The following is a 24,128-nucleotide window of genomic DNA, read 5'->3' as shown; positions in this document are numbered from 1 at the left end:
CTCCTTTTACACAATCTAAAATTAACCATATAGCTAATTATTGTACTAATCCGTGTTGTCTCGTTTGATTGCAGACCTTCTACATGTGTGAGGAGGTATATGAGGAGGTAACGGCTAATACGTCCAAAATGCATCACTATTTTATATCATAATTTGTCTCTATTCATTGATATACTTCACAATATGATGCTTTCCTAATAGTGTTTTTGCTTATTTTACACAGTTTACAACTTCCCGGTGCCGAAACAGCACAAGCAAGATTCGGCGTAGAAAATAGCATGAAGAGTTGCCAAATCAGAACATCTCCAATTGAGCTACAAATTACGGGGAAGAAGTTTCTGAACGAATCACGAAGATAGGCCGAAGAAGGGCCAGAGGGGGTCCACCAGGCACCCAGGCGCCCTAGTGGCGCGGGTCACCCCTAGGCCGCACCCAGAGGACGCCTGGGTGGTGGGTCCCGCCTCCGGTGCCCTTCGTTGGCCTATATGACCATCATGACCTAAAAGTTACAGGGACAGAAGAGTTTTCATAGTCCCGCCGCCGCTCCGTGGTGGAAACCTACACAGAAAAAAAGACCTTTCCAGCGGGCAGATTCCATCGGGGAGAACTCCTCCCGGAAGGGGAGATCGTCCTCATCGTGATCACCATCGTCACTGGCATCATCAAGATCATCATCACCATCACCCTCCACACCAGCACCATCTCCATCTTCACCACATCTCACTTTACATTGCAATCGGAGTTGTACCTTGCACTATTCACCCCCTTACTCTACCGCTGTTGATTACTCTTTTGTGCTGAATGTTATTGAGTATTGTTGGAGAATTATTTTTATGACTAGATTGTTCATCATATTTTCATCACCTCTGATCATGATCTCTTTTGTGTCTTGTGAGTAGTTACGTTAGTTCTTGAGGACATGGGAGAAGTCTAGTTGATAGTAGTCATATCATGTTGAAGTAATATGTGTTGATTGATATTTAAGTTATGGTGTTATTCTTCTAGTGGTGTTATGTGAACGTCGACTACATAACACTTCACCTTTTTAAGGGCCTAGGAGAATGCATCGTGTATAAAGAATGCTTATGGTGGGTTGCCGGAGTGACAGAAACCTGAACCCTAGTTCGCATGCTTTTGCATGAAGGAGTGTTGGATCCTAAAGCTTATTGCTATGGTTAGGATTTGCCTTAGTTTCTCTCTTGTATTTATGGATGCTTGCAAGGAGTTTAATCATAAGAGTGTACTTGTCTTAGCTTAGATGGTGCACTAGTTAAGATCCACCCACATAACACTTATCAATGCACAACATAGTACTAGATGGAATATGGCAAAATCACTTGACTATCTCTCCGATAAGTCCTCAAGAACATTTGTGTTCAAAAGGATTGGGACATTTGCTGCACCTCAGCACCATTTACTTTCCCTGCATTTATTTCCTTGTTGCTTATACCAGAAAAACCATAAAAAGTTACCTTCCAGTACTTGCAGTTATTCCTTGCTCAAGATCGCTTGTCAGTACCTTCTGCTCCTCGTTGGGTTCGACACTCTTACTTACCAAAAAGGCTACGATAGATCCCCTACACTTGTGGGTCATCAAGACCATTTTATGGCATCGTTACCGGGGAGTGAAGCGCTACTGGTAAGTGAAATTGGTAAGGAAACCTTTGCGCTGTACGTGCTGTTTTTATTTTGTTATTTCCGCTTTTTGTCCCTATGGACAATTCTGCTCTTGGTTTGTTGCTTGTGGGGAACCGCCCCTACGCTATTGTGGTGGAGAAGCCTCCTCCACCTATGGAAATTGTGCCCTTTAAAATACCAACTGGTATTATTTATTATGTTTTAACTAGTCGATATGCACGAGATAGACATCCAGGTGAACACTTGCTATATCTTTCAAAACTATGCTCCTTATTTAAGCTTGCAGGTATATCGATGGATTTTGTTATGAGAAAGCTATTCTATCTATCATTAAAAGACAAGGCTTTGGATTGGTATAGGCTTATTGATAACTCACATTTGCTAAATTGGCAAGATCTTATGCCTCTCTTTTATGCAAAGTTTTATCCTCTTCATGAAATACATCGAGACAGGAATTATATTTATAACTTTTGGTCTCGTGATGGAGAAAGCATCACTCAAGCTTGGGGGAGATTGAAGTCCCTAATGCTCAAATGTCACAATCATGAGATCTCCAAGGAAATTATTCTTACAAATTTCTATGCAAGGATTTCTCATCAAGATAAAGGGATGCTTGATGCCTCCTCTAGTGGGGCATTCTCCAACAAAAGCACTGAAGCTAGGTGGGATCTTATTGAAAGGATCCAGAAGAACACTGAAGATTGGGAGATTGATAAAGGTATTGAACCCGTTATAAATTATGAGCATGATTACATTGAGAGCTATGTGAAAACTGATTACTTTAATACCTTTTGTGCTAAGATTGGTCTTGATTCCCAACTTCTAATTGATTTTTGCAAAGACTTTGCCTCTCATATTGATTCTTCTAAGAAGAGGGAGGATCATTACCATAAACCTTTTAAGGAATTACCTGTTGATATCAATGTTGTTGACCCTATCTTGCCTGCAGTTTTATATGAAAAGCTCCCTTTTCCCACAAGGATGAGGGAGCATTCTTTTATCACACGCATACTGAATAAAAGTGAAAGAACGATTGATGAGTATGAGGACCTGATTAAAGTTAATCCTCAAGTTGCATTAGTCAAGGATCTTCTTACTAGTAATATTGAGGATTCCGATATAAATTTTTGTGTTGTTTCTACTAAACTTGTTACAGCCAAGAATAAAGGCCCAATTTTACGTACTCCAGTTGTATATGTTAAAATAGGAGATCATAATTATTACGGGCTAGGTGATTTGGGATCCAGTGCTATTGCTATTCCTTTTTCACTTTATCAAGAGATCATGAATGAGATTCTACCATGTGAAATTAAAGACGTTGATGTTACTATTCATCTTGCAAACAAAGAAACTATCTCTCCTATTGGAATTGTGCGAGATGTTGAAGTCCTATGTGAAAAGGTAAAATATCCTACCGACTTTCTAGTACTTTGCTCAGTGCAAGATAGTTTTTGCCCTATTATCTTTTGTAGGCCTTTTCTCAAAACTTGTGGAGCTATTATAGATTGCAGGAAAGGAGAAGTATCTGTTGAATTTAATGGTGAGCCATATGAATTTAACTTTTCTAAATTCTCGAAGCAAACCCATGGTACTGATTTGCCTAGTAATGATAAAATTATTGAAGAGATTGCTTCTATTGCTATTCCTCCTAATGATCCTTTGCATCAATTTATGGAGGACCATGACAATGATATGCATATGCAGGAAAGGAATGAGCTAGACGGTATATTCTTGAGACAACCTGCTATCCTGAAGCACAACTTCTGGTCGAGCCTTTGGGAATTTTATCAAAACCAAAAGAAGACCCGGTGTTTGATCTTAAACCTCTTCCCAATACGCTCAAGTATGCTTATTTAGATGAAAAGAAAGTATATCCTGTTATTATCAATGCTAACATTTCAGGATATGAAGAAGAGCGGTTATTGGAAGTCCTTCGTAAACACCGAGGAGCTATTGGCTATACCCTTGATGATCTTAAGGGGATTAGTCCATCTATTTGTCAACTTACTATCAATCTTGAACCTGATGCTAAACCGGTTGTTGATCATCAACGACGGTTGAACCCGAAGATGAAGGATGTTGTGAGAACCGAAATCCTCAAGCTTCTAGCCCCAGGTATTATCTACCCTATAGCTGATAGTAAGTGGGTAAGTCCGGTACATTGTGTTCCCAAGAAAGGGGGTATGACTGTGGTTCCTAATGATAAGAATGAACTAATACCACAAAGAATTATTATTGGATATAGAATATGTATTGATTACAGGAAGCTGAACAAAGCAACCAGGAAGGACCACTACGTGATGCCGTTCATCGACCAAATGCTTGAAAGGTTATCCAAAAACACTCACTTTTGCTATCTTGATGGGTATTCTGGCTTCTCTCAAATTCATGTTAATACTGTCGATCAAGAGAAGACCACTTTTACATGTCCCTTTGGTACTTATGCTTATAGACGTATGCCTTTTGGTTTATGCAATGCTCCTGCTACTTTTCAAAGGTGTATGTCTCCTATCTTTCATGGTTTTTGTGAGGAAATTGTGGAGGTCTTCATGGATGATTTCTTTGTCTATGGAACCTCTTTTGACCACTCTCTCCACAACCTTAATAAAGTTTTGCAGAGATGTGAGGAGACGAACTTGGTATTCAACTGGGAGAAGTGACACTCCATGGTCAGTGAGGTAATTGTAATTGGCCACAAGATTTCTGAAAAGGGAATCGAGGTGGACAGGGCAAAGGTCGAAGTGATTGAGAGGATGTCGTATCCAAAGGACATCACAGGTATTCGTAGGTTCCTCGGTCATGCCGGTTTCCATAATAGATCTATTAAAGACTTTTCTAAGACTTCGGAACCCCTCACTAATCTTATCCATAAGATATTCCTTTTGTGTTTGATGAAGATTGTAAGGAAGCCTTCGAAGTTCTTAAGAAAGCCTTGATAACCGCCCCTATAGTCCAACCACCTGATTTGAATTTGCCTTTTGAAATCATGTGTGATGCTAGTGATTTTTCTGTTGGAGCTGTGTTAGGACAAAGGGTTGATAAGAAATTGAATGTTATACATTATGCTAGCAAAACCGTTGATAGTGCTCAAAAGAATTATGCTACTACTGAGAAAGAGTTTTTAGCGGTAGTGTTTGCTTGTGATAAGTTTAGGCCTTACATTGTTGATTCTAAAGTTATCATTCATACTGATCATGCTGCTATTAAATATCTTATGAAAAATAAGGATGCCAAACCAAGGCTTATCAGATGGGTCCTTCTTCTTCAAGAATTTGATTTGCAGAGTGTTGGTAGGAAGGGAGCAGACAACCCTGTAGCAGACAACCTTTCCAGGATGGAGGACATACCACATGATCCTATTCCGGTCAATGATAGTTTTCCTGATGAACAGTTAGCTGTTTTGAAGGTACAATCTAATTCCGATCCATGGTATGCAGATTATGCTAACTTTATTGTTGCAAAGTTTTTGCCTCCATGTTTATCATTCCAACAAAGGAAGAAGTTCTTCCACGACTTGAGGTATTACTTTTGGTATGACCCACATCTTTTTGGAGAAGGTGAGGATGGGATCGTGAGGACATGCATACCGGAGCATGAGGAGAAGGATATCTTGAGACAATGTCATAACAGTCCTTATGGAGGACATCATGCCGGTGAGAGGACCGCACACAAGGTTCTCCAATCAGGTTTTTATTGGCCTACTCTCTTTAAAGACGCTAGAAATTATGTTTTATCTTGTGATAAGTGTCAAAGAGTTGGTAATATTAGTAGAAGCAATGAGATGCCTATGAATTATTCTCTAGTCATTGAGACTTTTGATTGTCGGGGTTTTGATTATATGGGTCCTTTTCCTCCTTCACACAAGTACACTCACATCTTAGTGGTTGTTGATTATGTGACCAAGTGGGTTGAAGAAATCCCCACTCAAAGTGTTGATCACAATACATCTTTGAAAATTCTTAAGGATGTAATCTTCCCTAGGTTTGGTGTACCTAGGTACCTCATGACCGACGGAGGATCACATTTTACACATGGTGCTTTTAGAAAAGCAATAGCCAAATATGATGTCAATCATAGAATTGCTTCACCTTACCACCCTCAAACAAGTGGGCAAGTTGAAATCATAAATAGAGATATCAAGTTGATCTTGCAAAAGAAAGTGAACAGTTCTAGAAAGGACTCGTCCAAAAAGTTAGGCGATGCCTTGTGGGCATATAGAACTGCTTACAAAAATCCCATGGGAATGTATCCGTATAAGATGGTCTATGGCAAGGCATGCCATTTACCTTTAGAGTTAGAGCACAAAGCTTTCTGGGCTGTTAGAGAGCTTAATGTTGACCCAAAGCTTGCTGGTGAAATGTGCCTCATGAACTTGACTTCTCTAGATGAGTGGAGAAGTGAAGCCTATGAGAGCGCAAAGAATTTCAAAGAAAAAGTAAAGAAGTGGCATGACAAGAGAATTTTGAAACGTGAATTCAATGTTGGTGATAAAGTTTTGTTGTATAGATCTCATTTCAGGGTTTCTCCAGGTAAATTACTCTCCAAGTGGGAAGGACCGTATCATATCGAAGAAGTCTACCGCTCCGATGCAATCAAGATTAACAATTTTGAAAGCACCAAACCACATGTTGTGAATGGGTAAAGACTCAAGTATTACATGGCAAGAGACCCCATCAATGTAGAGGCGGATGTGATACATGTAGCTACTCATGAAGAACATATTGCAATACCGTGTCTGACACCAGCAGAAGCAGAATAAGAATAGGTATGAAATATGGTAAGGAAACTTCGCGAACATTAATAGAAGTTCTGTATTATGCGTTTTTGCAAAATTAGGAAAATTCCGAGATGAAGTGGAGCCGGAGAGGAGCTCCATGGGCTCCAGGTGACCTGGTGGCGAGGGCTACCTCCTGGCCGCGCCACGAGGCCGCCTGGACCACCCGGAGTCCGTCTCTGAGCCCACTTTGGCTTGTTACCTTCCTTTTAGTGCAGAAATGTTTGCTATATATTTTCCCGGATCGTCCCGGCTTTGTAACTTGCGATTCCATGCATTTTCTTTTTCGATCTTTTTCTGCCATGCTAAGAAGCTATTGTTCGAGATCTCTTCTTGCGACTCAAGCGGGGAAGACTACACGAGTCGTCATCACCGCCATGTACAACAAGATATCAACCAGAGGAAGGTCACCGGATGGGCTACTAATGAAGAAATTACTGCAAGACAAGCTGAGATGGAGCGGTCTGTGAGAGAGGAAGTCAAGATGGTCACCATCCAGCAAGAAGGAGATCCTTCATCACGGGGATCCAACTCCAACAACCCCATCCTCGTGGGGTTTATTAACCCTCAACATGATCTTTCTCTGAACCTTTCCAGAACTGTCCCTCCAATGGAAGCTCCACATGTGTCATCGGATATATCGGAAGCTCACAGAATCGCTGACCAATTGTGTGAAGACTTTTGTGTGCTTAAAGTACAGGTGGCCATACTGGAAGCTGAAAACCAAACCCTCCGACGCATAATAGCGGACTTGAAGAACAACAAGTAGGATGAAGAGTGAAATCGTCATGGGTAATGGCATTCCCTGAGCTTGTTCCAAGCTTGGGGGAGCGCCAGGTATATTTATCTTTATCCTTTATCTTTTATGGTCAAGTTTAGTGTTGTATCATGTCTAGGGAAGTTATCTTATGAAATAGGTGTTTGCATTGAGGTCTATCACTTCTTTGTGGAGAGTCTTGTATCCATGAGTGTGCAGTTGTCTAGGATGGAATATTAATGAGAAGTCTATTGGTTTCTTTGCTGCACCTGGTATTCTATTCATGCAATCGACCTTATATGTTGATTCTTATGGGAGTATTGATCTTATATATCAGGTATGGCTTCAAAAACTTTATTTAATCTTGGCAAACATAGCATTGGTCATAACAACAAGCATGAGTTTTTCTAGTAGCGACATAGCCAAAACCTTTATGTTCTTATGCTTGAAGTGATATGCTCACAAGGAAGACAACTTGATGTTTGATGCCAATTCTTTATGTTAAACTTCATATTGTTTTGCATCCAAGTCAACATCATTTGTCTGCTTTCAAAAGCCTTTGCTAGCCAACCCTTGTACTAAGCGGGAATATTTCTTGTGCATCCATACCTTGAAATCTCAACCTTCCCAAGAGTCCACCATACCTTCCCTATATGTGGTATTTCACCGCCACTCCTAAAGTATATTACTCATGTGTTATCTTTAAACCTTCAGAACATTATTCCCTGTTTTGTGCCTATGTTTTAGCTCATGAGGAAGTAGTAGATAATCCATGATCTTCTATACTGGACAAGCTTTATCCTGGGTTTGCATGTCTAATCTGCAAATCCCTAATACGAGGAGGGACTGGCATGAGTGCACCCAGCTCGTAAAAGATAATAACAACAAACAAAACCTCCTTCACGCTTTGTTTATGAGAAATCAGAAAACTTTGGTAGTGATAAACAAAGGAGACTAAGGGGATGTGATCGTCCCCACTTTGGAGGAAAGTAGTCGTAGAAGTTTTGCCGACCGGAGGCTGACGGCAAAGCCCTTTGCCGTCCATGAACTACCCCCTTGCCGTCCACTATGGCAGACGGCAAAGAAGTTGATTCCTCTAGTGAGGTATAACATAGTAGCATCAACAATCAAAGCATATGATCAAACACAACGAAGTTTAAATCAACCGAAAGACCAAATGTTTTGTGAAACCAAACAAGAGCAAATAAAATGCAAAGCTCTCTCTCTCTCTCTCTCTCTCTCTCTCTCGAAGCACTAATTGATCTATACACTTGCCCCCTTTGGAAACAAGTTACCAAAAAGTTCAAAGGTCTAGAACTAAGCGTCTCTCTTGGCTCGATCTCCTCCGGTGGCAGTAGATCGAGTGGACATGAGAGTGTCAGCAAAGGCTTTTGCTAATGTCCCCCGAGCTGGAGATGTAGACACTGGAGGTGTAGGAGATGGAGCTGAAACTTAAGGTGCTAAAGCTTGAGCCGATGAAGTTGGTCTTTCTTCCTGTACTAGCACAACTGCTGACCTAGTCTAGGTCATGAAGTGAGTAGCCGTGGGAAGAGGCAACTCTTCATCATCATTGCTGGAAAGAGGAAACTGCACAGAATTAACTTCATGTTGGAGATGCTGAACAGTGCTAGTCAACTCCATCACCTTAACATCCAGGTCATGGAACTTTGTCTCCACGATCCTCTCAAGGATCTTTTGGTTCAGTAAAATCTCTGAAATTTCCTTCTCCATCACTTGGATGGTGCTGACAAGAAAAGACATATGCTCCTATCTAGTCCAAAGCTATGGAACTGGTGCTGGAGCATTCCTAGATGCATATGCCTCTGCTACCTCTGGTGCTTCACGTGCTGAAGCTAGGGTCGGATGGTTGGGGTCCAGCACAACTACATTATCCTTGAAATCTGGCTGAAGTGGTAGGCATAGACGATCAAGTTGATATGCATGCTTGCCAATATTGGCATTAATGAGCATCTGAATGTAAGGTGCATACCCACAAGATCTCTTCTGATATGTAGCAGTCCTCCTGACAGTCTATACTATCAAGTCCATCACTCTGAACCGAGTGTGGGTGTCTAAGTGGTGCAACATGTTAATGGAATAACGTGTGATCATCGTATCATCTCCTGATTTGAGCATTAGGGTGTGTCTCAAAATGGTGTTCATTGTAGGTATTCCTGCTTGCATAAATAGACAGAGCCAAATTTATGTGTCTTCACATACTGATGGGGCATTGTATTGTACATGTTTGACGTTGTGTTGTGGTTCATCTTGGATTCTGAGTAAACATCCAAATCTCCCTCGTGTGCCTTTGGGCACCAATGATAGTGGCCCACTCATCTATAGTAGACTCATATAGGTGACCTTCTGTCATCCACGTCATCCTTCCATCAAGATAAAAATGAGCAATTGAATATAATTGCATGATCATCTCATCATTCCACGCAGTCATCTGTGTGCCAACAAAATCTTCAATATCAACTAGCCTAAAATTCTCTCTCACATGAGGAAAGTAGACCTCATTGGCCTTGATATATTCCCAATCAACATATCGCATCTCACTCACTTTAGAACTCTTGTCAAGCAACACTGTCTCATAGAAATCTTGTTGCTCCTTGGTGTGGAAATGAGGATCAACAACAGTTCTTCTCCTCATAGCATATGGATCTGCAATACTCCACTGCCTCAAGCCTTGATCCCTTCTCTTCTTCATGTCCTCAACAATAGGATGAGCAACATTGTGCAATGGCAAGTGAGATCTTAATTTCATCAGCATAGGTGCATCTCCTTCTTCCTCTACAGCAAACTCTCTGGATGCAGAGCCTTTGTTCTTCTCTGCTGCAGATATATCCTTTGTAGTCCTCTTGAGATCTACTGGCTTCTTAGGTGCAGAAGGCTTGGGTGTACACTTTTTTGGTATAGCATTAGCCATGAGCTTCTTATCGTTAGCAGGAGGGGCATCAGCTAGAATCTCTTCCTCCTCTTCCTGAGAAGCTTCTCCTCGATCTTCATACATCGATGTTGACCTTCCAACAATATGCACTACTCTCTTCCTGGCTTTTTTTGGACCTGGCTTCTTAGCAAGACTCGAAGAAGGGGATCCAATGGTGAGCTTCAATCCTCCGTGAACAGCCTCTAGAGCTCTCACATCAGAAGGTCTGGCATACTCCTTCCTCACAGTCTTTCTGATAGTGGTCTTCTCCTTTTGCTTCTCGGAAGTAATTTCCTCTAGGATAAAATTAGCATTTTCCTCATCTAAATTGAGATTCTTCCTAGACCTGGTAGCTTCCTTGTGCAAACCATGGGAGCTAGGTGTACCTGGGTCAGAAGTTGTCCTCTCTGGACTAGTGCCCGAATCCATCTCAACACTGGGCTCACTCAAGTTGTTTTGATGATCCTCTGATCCTAACATACTGACAGACAACCAAGCAGACAAGCACTTCTTGTGAAAAGAGTTAGAAGAGCTAGAATGGATGAGCATCACAAAAAATTAGAAGTTCTTTAAAGTTTTGAACTCTTAAAAATTAGGTTTAACTTTGTGCAAAAAGGGATATCAGTTCCACCGAGACCAAAAATTCGGAGCCACCGAGACTAACATTCGCTTTAACAGAAACTTGGCAACCCTTTTCGGTAAGACCATTTTTTCTTACTCGATGACACCGAGATCCGATTTTGCGGTTGTTAACCCTAAGTTCTTCTTTGTTCTCTAATCTACGAGAATATTCTTCTGGTTGGAGTCATTGCAATCATGGACAGATTTCATCAAAGCCTATTTGTGCATGATTCGGAGATGGGAGAGCAAAGAGGGGACGGATCCATACCCTATCTTGGTGACGGATCCGCTACGATGACGACAACAACATAGATTCCCATTGACAACAAAGACTCTAGTGGCGAGAGAGCATGGGAGAAAATCGAAGAAGTCCTTGGGACGAGGGCATGATAGGGAGGAGGTGCGGGAGGCGAGGTTTGAAGAAGATATTTCAAACATCGGGTCTGCACACAATATATACCCCCTGGCTATCAGTGACACCGAGTTGGAGTTTTCGGTGCCACCGAGTTCCACAACTATGAGTTGACACTAAAACTCGGTGAGGCCGAAAAAAACCAATCGGTGGTATCGAGAATAAAAAACTCGATCAACCCTAGGCTTCGGTGGGACCCAGTTTTTGTGGTTGGTCAAACTGAGATGCATTTTGGGAGGTTTTGGAAGTGAGCCCTTGTCGAGACGGATATCCTTGTGGTCCTCACACATAGTGTCCCTAAAGTGCTTGCTCAAATTTTTTGATGTACCATGAATAGAATTTGAGACGAGAAAGCATAGATAGATAGAGAGAGGTACTTAGGCATTCTTGTATATCCAATTGGCCAAATAAAATAGAAAGCCAAATAACAACAATTGGATATCCTCAAATGTGCAAAATATGCATACCAACATGCTCACACAATAATATGTCAAATAAAACATGGTGAACATGCACAAACACTCTAGTATCTACCAAGCACTTTGGCGATGACGAAATCATATATATAGGAGTATATTGACATTTAAGCACAAGTGGGGTTGCCACTTTTACATAAAGATTTCAATGTGTTCCCTTGACATGACATCCCGCTTAAGAGGGATAAACTAACCTTGGGTTTTGTCATACAAGACTTCATGGAGGTGTAGTAGTGGTCGATGCTCATTGTTGATGAAGATCATCTTGAGCTGGGAGCAATCCTTGTTGTTACTTACTATTATCACCTACATGGGTTAGTCCCAAAGCACAAGGAACATATGCAAGTATATCTATGGACATGCAATGAAATGCATGTGATATGATGTCCAAAGATACATTAATTACATTGTCCCTTGATTACCTTTGAGGGAACGTGTGACTCCTTGAACTAATGCATATGGTTGGAGTTGATTGCATTTAGTACTTGCCAACATGAATAAGAGTGAATTTCACTGGCCGAGTCACCTCTCAAGAACTTCTCTAGTTCTTCTTCTTGGGGACCTACATCAACTTGATGGGGATCCTTGGAGTTGTATGTGACAACCCGAGACCGACATTCCAGAAGATTCCCCTTTTATTCCGTTGCTGCCGTGTGATTATTTTAATTGTTGCATCATCATCCCATCATTCGCATCATCTGCATTGCATCGGCATCCCGCTGCTGTCAGTTTTCAAAACGTGCATCCGTTATTAGTTGCAGGTTCTCTCCGTGTCCGTCGTTGATCGTTTTGAGCCCGACCACACTCGCACGCGCCCGCGACATCGTTTAAACCTTGTTTTTAAAAGTGCATGTAAAACTTTCCCTGATTGGGTTGAAGCTTAGCGTGCGGCCTTATTTAGATATAGGTAGCCCTCCTGCCAGTTTTCGTCGCAATCTGAGTCCGTCTGGTACCCGAACGGTCGACCGTAGCAGCACCGTATTCGGTCTATCGTCGGACGTTTTTCGGTGTTCAAAACATCACGTTGCTGGGTGTCGTTTTCCCTCTCATCTCCGGATAGCCTACTCTACACGGCCACTTAGCCCGTTCTCGCGTGCGAGACCGTTCGATTCCGATCGTACGGTTGAAATCAGGGCAAAAAACTACTAACCCTAGCCCTCTTTTGCTATAAATAGTCCCCAAAACCTGCCTAATCTAGCCCCTCTCTCTCACCTCCTCGTTTTCCACGCCACCCCACCAAACCCTAGCCGCCACCCCAACTCCTTTTTATCTCCTCTCAGCCGCGGCCCGCTCCGGCCCGCAGTAGGCCCTCCCGGGTCCATCTGGACGCTGGCAGCCCTGCTGCTTCCCCGAGCGCCCGAGGGGAGGAGTCCGTGCCCGCAGTAGGCTCTCTGCCCGTGCCGGGCCCGAGTAGCCAGCCGCCGGTGCCCCGTCGCCGTCGACCCCGACCCAGGCGAGTCCCACATGCCCGCTTCTCTCCTCCCCCGTTCTTGCTTGCTTCTCCCTCTCCTTACCCGATCTCTCTCTCCATTCTCTGCCAGCAAGCCACGGAAGGGAGCTCGATGGCCGCGGCCCATGCCGATTTGCACCGTCGTCGCCTCGATCCGTTGCGGACCAGCCGGATCCCGCCTCAAGCCGCCGCCGCCATGCCTCCTTCTCGTGCAGGAGCACGGGAGGAAGACGGTGGTGAGCGCCAGTGGCCGCCTCGCCTCTCCTTGGACCGGCCAGCGCCAGGCCCACGCCTCCCTCAGCCCAGTGCGCTAGGAGGTCCAGGCCAGCCTCCTCCAGCCACCCGACCAGGCCTCCCCTCCTCTCCAACCGGCCTTAGAGCCCAAGGTGAGCGGTCTCCCGAGCCCCTCTATCCCCCGCCCTAGGCGTCTTTTGTTATCCTGCGCCCATGCCCTATTTGGCCCGTTGCAATAGATTCGGCCCGTGGCATTTTTCAATTGCACTTGCGAATTAATCCAATTTCAGAAAATGCTAGATATTAAAACGTCCGTAACTTTTATTTCGTGTATCGGATCGGAACGTTTTAAATATGTAACTTGATTATTTTTTCGCGTAGATTCACATTTTACAACTTGCATACATGTTTGGAGTAGTTTGACTAGCCGTATGCCTACATTTGTATGTTTTCCTAATAGGGAATTATCCCGTATTTATTTTTGTGCGTGTCCGGATTGCTCAAACCCCATAGATAAGATGCTCATGTTATTAGGGGCCTTTTGCCATGTATTTTAGAGTAGTTATTGGCATTTTTGCATGTAGGTTCCATCGCTAGTTTGTTATATCATGTTTAGGACATATTCTCGCATATACGTGTGGCGATATTTTTATTTTGCAACCCCACATGTTATATATGTTTTCGGGGTAGAAAAATCCATAGAATTTAACTGTGCATTTAGTTTTAGCTTTTGAGCAAGTTAGTGCGCGTGATATTTTGCTATGTTGCCCTTTTGTTTATTTTGTGGGATTTATCTCGTGCATGATATGAATGAGTTGTCAACTATAGATATGCCCTTGGATATGTATGCTAGCCCCTGGTAATTTTGGTTGCAATAGAAATCCATGTTTAGGTGTTGTTTGCTTGTTGTCAACATGCTAGAAATTAGTGCTGATTTGGAGATGCTAAAATATTTCTAAATCTGAAATTTGTTATATTTTGTTGTTGTCATGCCATGAGTTTATCTGGTGATCTGTAGCTCTTTTGAGGTTGGTGCAATGGAGTTAGTTGTAGTCCTTAAGATTCTCTAGCATGCTGTGAATTTTCATGCCATTTGATGCCCTGTAGCATATAGTTTTGCTGCTGTCAATATGCCTTCAGATCGAAAACTGCACTGTCTAAGAACTGATATTTTCACTAAGTCTGAAACTTTGTGTGAGATGCCATTTTGTGAGTTCTTTTCCTAGTGATTCGTAATTCCATGCTAGTTTTTATTAGTAGTATGTTGTAGAGCATCTTTACCACTATTGCCTCGTGTCTTGTTTGAGCATTTTGGATTTATGTAACTTGTTGTTCGGGGGTGTAGAAAATGCCATGTTGCTGTTTTGGGCAGATTGTAGTGATTTCTTGTTTAGCTCGTAGTTGTTGAGTCGTTGCTCCGTTTTGATCGTGTCCTACATCAAACTTGCTTAGAATCTCGTGTAATTTCATATTATCCTGCTGGTTGTATGTTTTGAGATGCTTGTGGCTGTCGTTGCACACATATTGCATTCATGGCATCATATCTTGCGGTGTTCGTATCTTTTGAACCGTAGCTCCGTTGGAGATGTTCTCTATGTGTAAATCGATTGGAACGACGCGTAGAATCACGTGAACCTATTTATTTTGCGGTTTAAAAAATATTAAAACATATTGTTTCAGATCTGGATAGACTTATAAATTAACGTATGAGGTCAGTTCGGAGATGCTATATGACGTTTCCGACCTCATTTAAAATGCCTAGATAGGTAGATTAATTATGCTTCACCTCTTGCCATGGTTAACCACATGTAGTATTGCCGTGTACCTAATCGGGATAGAACTAAATAATTTGTATGTGGAGTTTCGTCAATATGCAACTCGTTGCATATTGAACTTCACTTAATGTGTAGTGTTGGGTTGTTGTGAATTGCCATGCCATGTCTTGAATATATTCAACTGATCATGCATCATATGTGGATTTCATCTTGTCGTGCATATGCCGTGGTGAATATCATGTGTTGATTCTTCTTTCCGGTTTCCTTCGTCTCGATAGAGTTTCGCAAGCGTGTCGGAATGTGAGGACCCGTTCGACTACATCGGTTCGTCTGCTTCATGGAGGCATTCTTTTTCCAAGCGGGGTCTCAGGAAAGATGACCATTTCCCCAGATACCATTACTATCATTCCCATGCTAGTTTTACCGTTTCTATCGTTATGTCTCGCTGCCTACCACCTGTTAAATATCAGCCTCCCAACATTGCCATGAAAACCTTCAACCTGATCACAACCTAGCAAACCACTGATTGGCTATGTTACCGCTTGCTTAACTAAGTCTTAGCGTTGCTAGTTGCAGGTGTAGTTGCTTCCATGTGATAACATGGGTTCCTTGTCATATCACCCTATTAATTGCTAATTAATTTAATGCACCTATATACTTGGTAAAAGGTGGAAGGCTCGGCCTTTCTAGCCTGGTGTTTTGTTCCACCTTTCCCCCTTAGTTTCGGCTACCGGTGTTATGTTCCATAATTTGAGCGCTCCTAACACGATCGGGGTTGTTATAGGGACCCCCTTGATAATTTGACTTAGATTAAAACTAGTCTGGCAAGGCCCAACTTTGGTACTACATTTGCCTAATAACTAATGAACCACATAGGCAGTAATTAACCCAACGAAATTTAATCAACCCCCAGGCCAGTGCTCCGCATGAGTGTTGGTCCAAACCGGGCGATGTCCGGTGCTCCCTGGTCACACAGGGTTTAGCCAACCCGACGTCCTGCCCATCCATCATGTCCTGAGAACGAGATACGCGGCTCCTATCGGGATCGTCGACATGTCGGACGGCCTTGCTGGATTAGTTTTACCTTTGACGAATATCTTGTGCATCGGGATTCCGGTGATGCTTTGGGTTATCATAGAGTTGAGGTTTTCCACTAAGGAGTCCGACGAGATCGCGAGCTTCGTGATCGGGGATTTCTATGCGGCTTGTGGTAATTTGTGATGGACTAGTTGGAGCACCCCTGCAGGGTTAAATCTTTCGGAGAGCCATGCTCGCAGTTATGTGGCAACGTGGAAAGTTTGTTTAACACTGGTTCTAGATAACTTGTAATTAACTTAATTAAAACTTGCCAATTGAGTGCGTAACCGTGACTGTCTCTTTCGTGAGCTCCTTTTCCGATCGTGGACACGGTGGGGTTATGTTTGACGTAAGTAGGTGTTCAAGATCATTCATTTGATCATCAGTATTACACATCCGCTATGCATAGATCTTCCCCCTCTTTATTCTTGTATTCGTAAGTTAGCCACCTCATATAATGCTTAGTCGCTTGCTGCAGCCTCACCACTTAACCATACCTCACCCATTAAGCTTTGCTAGTCTTGATACCTTCGGAAATGAGATTGTTGAGTCCCCTATGGCTCACAGATTACTACAACACCAGTTGTAGGTACAGGTAAAGATTACTTTGACGTGAGCGCGATGATTGTTCATTTGGAGTTTCTTCTTCTTCTTCTTCATCGATCTAGGATGGGTTCCAGGCTGGCAGTCTGGGATAGCAAGGATGGACGTCGTTCTTTTCTCGTTTGTTTTCGTCCATAGTCAGACCCTGCTCTTCTTCATGATGTTTGTGTGTTGTACTGATGTGACTCTGATGTAGCTTGTTGCGAGTGTAAGACAATTCCATATACTCTTCTCTTCAGTACATGTACTTGTAACGATATCCATTCTTGCGAAACAACGCGATGCGCTTCTATCCCTGTCGAGGCCCTCACGCCAAAATAAGGATAGGATCGCATTTTTGGGCGTTACATTGTGGTAGCACTAGATGAAGTAGATCTAGTAGTGTCCTTGGGAATACACTTGACCTTGGCTTGGGGTTCTTCCTCAAATAAGTCAATCTCCTCTTGAAGCTTGCCCTTGCACTTGTGGTCTTGTGGTAGAAGGTCATCTTGAGAGCTTGTTCCCTTGGGGAGAGTAGGATAATACTTCTCATTTTGAGGAACAAACTTCAGGATGAGATATTGACCTTCATCCCATTCAACTCCGTTGTCATTTAAGTAGCCAACACCTTGCTTCTTCCGATGTCCTCCTTGCTTGCGTGCAATTTCCTCGAATTGCTTACTTCCGACAGGACTCTTGAAGACACCTCTTATTGTAATTACTTTCAAGAAATCGTTTTCTTTCTCAAGTGTAACTTGGCTAAGAAAATCATTAGTGGAATCAAGAGAGCTACAAGCAACAACGTCATTTGATTTCACTTAGCATTGTTGTTACTAGATGAAGAAACTTTCGTGCCTTTGTTACTAGTGTTCTCAGGTTTAACTTGTGGAAGAAAAGTATACAAGAGTAATCATTTGGCTAGATAAGAAGAACTCTTCTTTCGAAGCTCATCATTGATTTCTTTTAGAAACTCATGCTCTTGCTCTAAATTTAGCTTCTTGAAGCGTAGCTTCTCATGAGTTCTTGCAACCTCTCTGTGATCTTCTAGAGTAGTTTAATGAGCTAACTTAAGAGTGTTTAAATATTTAGTTAGTCATTCAATCTCTTTTTTATCATCATCATTCGACTTCTCTTGACTAGCATGATTATTATCAAGTTCATTTTCAATGTTATCACTAGTCTTATCAAAGAGCAAGTCATATTCTCCTAACAAGTCATCCTCATCTCTATCAAAGTCAAAATACTCAGGGTGTGATACCTTGGGGACTTTTTCCATGAAGCGTTTTCCAATCCCTTCATTTAGTGAATCAAATAAGTCGTAGGAATTGGAGGAAACGAGTGCAAGACCGGCAACACCTTCATCTTGACTATAGTCAGAGTCGGAGTGATAGCTTCTCTCGGATTGGTTGTCAGACTCGAAGCCGGATACCCATTCACCAACATGAGTTTGATGTCTTCTTCTTGAGATGCTCTTGGTGTACTTGTTCTTCTTCTCTGACTCCTTGCCTCTCCAGGAGTGTCTTCCTTCATAATGATCTACTCCTTCTCTCTATGCAAGGTGACTCATCTCTTGAGCTTTGTCTTCTAGGATAATCTTCTCTTCGTTTGTGGAGGAGCCGAGCACTCATTGGAATAGTGTTCGGGCTTTCCACGATTGTAGCAGTTTTTGTCATGACTAGATGAACGCTTCTCATCATATCTTGAGCTTGAGCTTCTCTCTTTGCCTCTACTCTTGTAGAACTTGTTAAATTTCATGACCATGAGTCTTATCTCTTTATTGGTAACAAGGTTTTCATTGGAAGTAGCGGGAGCATCACTTGAATCTTTGTAAGCACTGCTTGACTTGTTGTGCAGCTCATCTTTGTCCTTGAGTGACATTTCATGAGCAACAATCCTTCAAGTGACTTTTGTTGGCTTGAGATCCTTGTAGTTAGGCATCATCTAGATCAATGTGCACACGGTGTTGTAACTTCCATACAAGTATCTAAGTATCATCTTGATGATGAATTTGTTGATCATCTCTTCACTTCCTAAGCCAGCAATCTCATTTGTGATGAGATTTAGCCTAGAGTACATCTCACTGACTACTTCGACGTCCTTTATCTTAAACTTATCAAGCTGACTTTGAAGCACATCCAACTTAGATTCCATGATAGATTCAGTACCTTCGTGCATATCAACCAAAGTATCCCAAATTTCCTTTGCATTCTCAAGCAAGCTAGTTTTGTTGAATTCTTCGGGGGCACAAGTAGTTGAACAAGATGTCACAGGCTTGAGCATTGTATTGAAACATCTTCAATTTTTCTGTTGTCGCATCGCGATTTGGTTCTCTTCCTTCTCCAAAGAGATCACCTAGCACACGAACACGAACAACACCCCAAACGGTAGGGTTATGACCAAGAATATGCATTTTCATCTTATGCTTCCAACTAGCAAAGTTTGTACCATCAAAATATGGACCTCTATGGTGTTAATTTTGCTCACAAGATGCTATACTCTCCTAGGTTGTGAAACCAATGCAATGGACACCAAAGTTCTGATACCACTTGTAGGATCCGAAGTATGTTTAGAGGGGGTGATTAGACTACTTGACCAAATAAAAACTTAGCCTTTTTCCAATTTTAGTTGTGGGCTAGTTTTAGCAATTATGACTAGTCAAGTTCACCCTACACATGCACATCTAAGAGTATAGAAACGGAAAGTAAAGACATGCAACTGTAATGTACAGGGTAGGGATGGAAGATCAAACGCAGAGGTTGGCACGGTGATTTTTGGCGTGGCTTCGATAGGTGGTACTATCGTACGTCCACGTTAGTTGAGACTTGAACCCATGGAGGGTGATGGTTGCGATAGTCCATGGAGGGATCCACCCACACGGAGTCCACGAAGAAGCGGCCTTGTCTATTCCACCATGGTTACGTCCACACAAGACTAGCCTCACTCACGATAGAGCTGCACGAAGTAGGTGATCTCCTTGCGCGTACAAACTTCTTGGTTCAACTCCACGACGCGAAGTAGGAGGCTCCCAAGTGAAACCTAACCAATCTAGGAGGAACCACCCTCCAAAAGGTAATAGATGCGGTAGAACGATGAACTCCTTGCTCTTGTGCTTCAAAAGATAGTCTCATCAACACTCCATCACTCTCTCACAGATTTGGCATGAGTAGGAGAGATTTTGTGGAAAGCAACTTGGGGGGCTAGAGATCAAGTTTCAAATGGTTGGACTAGAATCTATTGATCTCAACACATGAGTAGGTGGATCTCTCCCTGAAAAATAGATATGCTAAGTGTGTGTGTGTGTGTTCTGGGTGCTTCCTCTTTGAATGAGAGGAGGTGGAGGGGTATATATAGGCATCCCCAAAAATCTAACTCTTACAACATTATTGCGCAACTCGGTAACAGTGAAATGTATCTCGCTGGTACTAAGTTGCACTAAATGTGGCACCTTTTGAACTCTCGATGAGAGCGATATATAAATCTTGGTGGTCCCGATACGGTGACCTAGGGCAGTTTCCAAAGCTCGGTGAGACCGATCTCAAACTCGGAAATTCCGCTTCTTGAAATCTGCTCAATAGAAAGTTGGTCACATGCTTTCGGTGGCACCGATATGAAACTTGGTGGTGCCGAGAGATTAGGGATTGGAAAAAGGATATGTCACTAGGAAATCGGTAGGGCCGAGTGGGAAAAGTTGGTGGCACCAATTTTGGTGTTATGGCTTGAGACACACATATTTGTGGGAGAATGAGTGAATATTTTTGGGGGCTATCTCTAAGCACTTGAGCAACAAATTCATCATAATACCTCACCCCCTTTTAATAGTATTGGCTTTCCTATGGTCTCCAAAGTGATTTCTCCCAAATGTAAAATGTAGAGTCATCTTGCTTGAAGCTTGAGCTAATCCTATTCCTTTCCTTGCATCAAGGGGTTTCTCCTCACGATCCTTTAACCAACGCATCTTTGAACTTTTCTGAACTATACTTGGATAAGATCATTAGTTCAATGATACATATGTTGTGATTAATTACCAAACCCACCTTAGGGAGTAATTGTGCTTTCACACACATACGCCAAGCGATGTTCTTTTTCAAAACAAGCATTCAATTTGACAACCACTTTGGGTGAAAAACTTAAACGATGAACCCGACAACTTGGAGACGGGCTAATTCTTCACCAATATCTTTCTACCTTTCCTCATTAAAACGATAGAGGAATTGACGAACAAGTTTCAACTTAGGATCAACATTAAGGTGGTGATCAGTGAATTCCCTTGGTACACCAGGCATGTCAGAAGGTTTCCATGCAAAGATGTCCTGATCCTCACGGGTGAACTCCATGAGCGTGCTTTCCTATTTAGGATCGAGCCCTGTCCCGATAGTGAACCGATGAGAAAAATCACCAGGAGTGAAATCCACCTGCTTGGTATCCTCAGCCGTCTTTACCTTCACGGCGGGTTCAAATTTTGTGGTCGTCTTCTTAAGAGAAGTCTTGTCGGCTATGTCAACATTGGCTTTTTAGTACTTTAATTCATCTGCGGCACAAGATGTCTCCGCACCCCTTCCTCACACTCGTGGACGAGTTTTCGACTCCCATCGACTGTGATGGTACCATGCTTCCCCGACATCTTGAGCTTGAGATAGATATAACAAGCACGAGCCATGAATTGAGCATACGTCAGCTGTCCAAAAAGAGCATGATATGGACTCTTAATTTTGACCACCTCAAACATCAGAGTTTCACATCTATAGTTGAACTCCGAGCCGAACGCAAAATCTAGTTTGATCCATCCAATTGGATATCCAGATTTTCCACGGACGATTCCATGAAAAACTGTAGAATAAAGGTTCATGCATCGCAAAGTATCATAGTATAAGATGTTAATACTACCCCCTCCATCCATGAGAACTTTGTTGAGAATATAACCTCCCACTTGAGGTGCCACCACGAGAGCCAGACCACCCGGATTATCAACTCGAGCTGGATGATCCTCTCTACTCCATGTGATTGGGTATTCACACCAATTCAAATATCTTGGGGTTGTCGGCTCGACCATATTGATGCCCCTCTTTTTGACCTTACTCTCCCGCCTGCAGGTACTAGTGGTGAACACATGATATTGTTTGCTGCTCAGTTTCTTGGGATCACTGTAAAAACCGGCTTGGTAATGTTGCTAATTTCCCTGTCCCGAGCGTTGCTGCCCACTATGGTTATTGCGAGAATTTCAATAACCTGCGCCTCAGCTGCCTGATCCATGGGAGTTTGGACCTCCAAAGCCCCCAGATGAGCCACCACTAAACCCGCCTAGATGACCTATATTGCCACCACCGTTGCCTCCTTGAAATATCTAGAAAACTTGATCGTGGTACGCCTGCATGAAGTGGCAATTTTCCCATGAGTGAGTGGATGGATTATCGGGGAAACTGTGCTTAGGACAAGGAGCCTTGAGCACTTCTTCATAATTGCGTTGCTTCCCGGATATAAACCCTGTCAGAGTTGTTGTTTTGTTGCTGGTTTTTGAAACCAATGTTGGTATTAGCAACAAAATCTCACCCTCCATCTAGATGCTTGCATTTTCGACCATTGTCGTGGTTATTATGATTTCCCTGATGCCCAGAATTGTGTTGTTGATGACCTTTACCATTGCCATGCTTCTTTCCTTTGCCATATTTATCATCATCTCAGACGGGATCTTTGGTGCTATCAGACTCATCATACCTTGTAAGGACATCCATGAACTTTACCATATCCTAAACCTTGTGCTTGAGGTGCCCAAGATTTTGGAAAAGTGGTTGGAAGTGGCAATTCTTCTCCATAATCAAAACGGCTTGGGTAGCTATGATACTATCAAATGAGTGGATGATTTCCGTGACCCGACGAGTCCAGTGGTGAGATGACTCATCTGTACTTTGCACACAGTGGTGTAAGTCGACAATCGTCATTGGCATGTTGCAAGTACCTTGGAAATTTTTTATGAAGCATTCCTTCAACTCTGACCAAGAATTAATGGAATTGGGGGCAGGTTTTGCAACCACGTACGAGCCGGTCCTTCCAACATCATGGTCAAGTACTTAGGGCGTGTTTGGTTGCCCGGCTGGCTCTAGCCTGCATCGCATGGGGGATCCTGGGTGAGCGTGGCCTGGTTGAGGTGATACAAAGATGAGCTAAGATGTGTGTTTGGTGGAATGCATGATATTGTTGCACGAGAGATGCTATCTATAGCAAATGATGTTTGGTATGCTGTATGTGAGCTTAATTATGTGAACCTTTTTTCCCTTCCATTTTCAATCATTTCCATTAGATCTGAACCATTCCATGGACAAAGAGAACATGTAAAACAAGTCTGAACTGAAATCCGAACCAAACTCAATTTTCAGTTTCATTGAAACTAAAAACTGAATTAAAACAAGTCTGATCTGAAAACTGAATTAAAACAAGTCTGAACTGAAAACTGAAAACTAAAATTTGAACAGGTAAAACAAGTCTGAAGATGACTGTATGATAAGATTCCGGCAGGATCTGAGCTGAAAACCGAACTAAAATAAGTGTGACGGAAATCTGAACTAATGTGTGTTTCAATTGTCTAGGTGGATCAATTCTGGGAGGATATGCCAATGGCAAGATTGGTGTGCGGCTCGCTGGAAGGATTGGGAGTTGTGGCGCCCGTTGCGGCTGGAAGCACACAGGTGATACTCTCACCCCTTCTTCCTCTCGATCAGTGGCGGGCGGCATGACCCTCGACGTGGGCATGAAGGAGGTCCGATCAGGCAGGTCGGGCCAGCAGGGAGGAGGCGGCTATGGAACCCGACGATGTCGAGGCGGAGCGGCGAGCCCCCGGCGTGGGCGTGGAAGAGCACCGGCAGGGAACTCACACCGGTGGCAGGCGAGGGAGCACAGGCTGGTGGTGGACGAGGGCGGCGGGCGGCGGCGGCGGCAGCGACGATGACGACGGGGGTTGGGTGCTCGATCCAATCTGACGGGAGGAAGAGAGAGGAAAAGGAGATGAGAGGTCCGGATGCACGCGCGGGCCTGGCTCCAAGATACGGTCGATTCCTGCATTCCCCTCAGCATGGCTGAGAGGCCTTATTTTGCATCAGTCGGACCAGACTGAGGAGACCATGCAGGGCACCAAACACATTGACTTTTGCATGGCGGGTGCAAGCCAGGTGCCACCCAGGAAACCAAACACTGCATACAGCATCACTAACATCAAACATGTCCATAGCCAGCTAATAACTTTCAATCCATGTCGTTGGCTCCGTGTAATTCGGAACCTTGCGAGGGCCTTCGAAATCCTTTGGCATACGCTCACTTCGTAGAGCCGGAGATAAGCACGAAACTCCAATTGTCCCGCTGTTTAGACCAGTCGTTGAATAGTCACGCCGGGTTACGGAGGGTGGTACTTGAGC

This window comes from Hordeum vulgare, chromosome 5H (assembly GCF_904849725.1).
Source record: "Hordeum vulgare subsp. vulgare chromosome 5H, MorexV3_pseudomolecules_assembly, whole genome shotgun sequence".
Lineage (NCBI taxonomy): Eukaryota > Viridiplantae > Streptophyta > Magnoliopsida > Poales > Poaceae > Hordeum > Hordeum vulgare.
The sequence above is the reverse complement of the archived record's forward strand: the minus strand, read 5'-3'. Positions refer to the sequence as shown.